The 3320-nt window shown below is 36.7% G+C and overlaps 1 non-coding gene across 1 annotated transcript; it reads left to right on the top strand.

Moving 5' to 3' along the window:
• Positions 1 to 3248: 3248 nt before the first annotated feature.
• On the top strand, positions 3249 to 3320 carry TRNAY-GUA (transfer RNA tyrosine (anticodon GUA)). The gene has a single exon. It is a non-coding gene; the product is annotated as a tRNA-Tyr (tRNA).

The raw sequence follows: 3320 nt of genomic DNA, 5'->3' as shown, positions 1-3320 counted from the left end.
GATCGACGATCGGCGTAATAGAGGCGGCGGGATATAAACTAGGGTGGAATCCTTGCACTACTACGAAGGGAGTAATGTTAAACACATGCGTACTCGTACATTGTATTTTGTATAGTTTATTAACACATGTGTCCAGTTCCACCCATTCTCTACAAGTGTGCGTGGATGAGAGTACGGAATGCGATCTTTAATTTTATGATCGCCTAGTAGTTAAGCTCCCGTGAGCGAGCTCTCGGGGATCTCGGGGGCTCTTTCGTGATATGATTTCCTTTCTATCACGAGAGGTAGCTATCACGAGTTCGTATATCACGATTTTTAGATTGTCACGATCATACTTTCTTGCATACCTAACAACATCGTTCATCTATCAGATTTGACAATCACTACCTATCACGTCGGTACTCGGAACATATTCTTCAATTCATGTTCTCCTGGTGCTTCTGGTGCTTCTGGTGCCAAAAACGCCATCGCAAATCAATTATTCGGACGTGCGCACTGGAATAAGAATCCCCTATCTCTACCTAACCCCTAAAAGTACCCCTTTCACATTGCGAGAGAGCGAGAGACAAGATTTAAAGTGCTAGTGAAAGCACTGTACTCGTAAATCTTGTCTCTCGCTCTCTCTAGAGAATCGTCCCTCTATTTCAAATGATACAACTGTCCCTGTCTCGGGAAAGTTAATTTCATGTTCCCCTGGTACACCGACATCGTAATTCTTATACTATACGTATTTTTAACCGACTTCCCACAGAAGAGTTATTAAGGTTATCTTTCGACACGTGTATCTTTTTTTTTATGTATGTCCAGCGAATTTGTCGCAATGCCGCGACCGATCGACAGGATTCAAAAACCATTGCATGCGGCTTGTTTCACAGGAGGTTTTATTTCATAGAAATTTGAGTTTCGCTAGTTTTCCCGGAAAATCCCGATTTCTTATAAACTTGAATATCTTGTGTATTTCTTAACCAATTTCAATTTTCTTTTTTTTTTTCATTTGAAAGGTTGTTTCATTGCGGTACTGTCGTACTTTGATATAATGATGATCTGATGATTAGAACTTTGAGTTATAGGGCGGAACTTATCATCAATACTTCTGTTTTTTACACATTTTATGATAACTTACCTTCTGCCCACCGAATTCTCATGAAATTTAAAATAAACACTGAGTATCTACACACGCCCGCAAATTAGAGGAATGGTGTGTTTATAATTTTCTTTTTTGATTTGGATTTTTTTTATTATGTATATATATATATATATATATATACATACATATATATATATATATATATATATATATATATATATACATACATAATAAAAAAAAATCTAATACGATATATATATATATCGTATTAGATTGGTTAGCTTTGGTTGGAACATATAAGATAATATAAAACTAAGCGAGCAGGGCGCTGCAGCGACCAGCGAGCTCATATTTGACACGCTGTTTACGCCATTATCCAACGAAATATAATAAGCGCTGACTTCAGAACTATGAACTAAACCAACAGTTATTTGAATTATTTTTTACTTTGTAGTGACATAGAACTCGTTTTATTTTTTGTGAAAATTTTCTTTAGTGAATTGTGAAAACTTATACTGTATACCTTAACGGTTAAATGGATAAAGTGAAAAACGTTTAAAGTGTTTAAGTTAAAGATTAAAGTGAAGGCTTAGCAATAGGCTTCCTTGGGTACAGAACCCTTGAAACTAACCACTACTCACTCCATCTAACAAAGGAGCTTTTACAAATTAAGATGTAACATGTAAATCATCCGATATCATCATCTTTCCACCAAACCCAGTAATATTTCCTCTTAGGTGTAGCAGTTGTACCTCCCACGTAAAGCAATATTGGTCATAACACCTTTCACTTCAAGAATCCTGCAATAATTAGAAGTGTGAGATTCCAGGCATACATTAAAAATTGTACGGAATCCATTCGCTTGTTTCGCTCGCTCTTGCTGTTTGTTACTCTATCAGAAATGTTTACCTGATGAGTCGTCTAGACGGGGGATATTGATTTTCCCGGGGAGTAATAACGCATGCGTCGTGGGGCATAAAAATACCACCCACCCCACACCCAGGACGACTGTACGGGGGTACAAAATTATCTGCATATAATTCTACTACGAAAGCATGCATATCGCACTAAGGGAGCGGTTTAGGCCCAAAGATCCGACCGTCCTCGACTGCTCATTGTCGCTCAAGTGTTCCTCCCATTATACTTCCCATTTTAACATATGCCATTTTTATTATAAGAATAGCAAACGAGCGTGCAACCCACCTGATGTTAATGATTGCTGCTGCCAATGTTGATAGCCTCGTGTTCCCATATCTCTCCTTTATTACTTTTCATACATATTATACAGAAGTAGTAGACGATTATGAAGTGTACCTGATGGTAAGCGGCTACCGTCCATGGACGTCTGTAATATATCCTAGATAAGATTAGATTCCTATTGAGATTGGCTCCAGATACGCCGCTCATCCTGAGGATTAAAGTCGAATGAACTGAGGTGAACCTCAGTTTGTTTTTAAGCTTGCATACTCGAGTGTACCACGATACTATTATTATACCTGCGCTCTCAGTCTGACTGAATTATACCAGGCTCTATCTCTCCTCGAGATAAAATACATCCCTAATACATTGACAGTTTAAATTGTCACGATGTATTTACTTGTACTGGGTCTAAGATCTATCAATATACACCATTCACCGAGCTAGTAAATGAATGAAATGTGTTTTTATGTCAAATTAAATATGTAAAAAATACATTCATATATTTTTTCTTAAACATTTCACCGGTTTGATAAATTACATAGCAAGGGAAAGTATAATGCCTATATAATATGGAAACGTTAGGTTGAATATATTTTCACGTCACAACCTTTGTATAGGTAAAATAAATATCATCATCAGAATATTTTTAAGTCACTGTGATTCACTAAAAATTATCAATTTATTGATGTCTTCCGTAAAAAGAGATGTATTCAATCTCTTCTACGGGCACAGTATAATTTGATTTTAGACCCTAAATGAAATTTTGTGTAATTTATCCATGAGATTTCTTTTTGATTAAACGTAAACTTGTAACCCCTATTATTATTTTCCTAGCAACAGCTCTAAATCGAAATAATGACAGTTAAAAACATTTTGTATTTTACCAGTTAATTCACCAAAACAACCATAAAACCGCTCGGATTCGCTTAACCTGTTCACAATTTTTGTCACAGAATGTACAGACTCCGTGGCGCAATGGTAGCGCGTCTGACTGTAAATCGGAAAGTTGCGTGTTCGAATCACGTCGGGGTCA

The sequence above is a fragment of the Epargyreus clarus genome, unplaced genomic scaffold (assembly GCF_041222505.1).
Source record: "Epargyreus clarus isolate Ecla_fem2 unplaced genomic scaffold, WU_Ecla_fem_2.2 ptg000007l, whole genome shotgun sequence".
NCBI classification, from domain to species: domain Eukaryota; kingdom Metazoa; phylum Arthropoda; class Insecta; order Lepidoptera; family Hesperiidae; genus Epargyreus; species Epargyreus clarus.
Note: the sequence above shows the minus strand (reverse complement) of the source record. Positions and strands in the feature narration are given on the sequence as shown.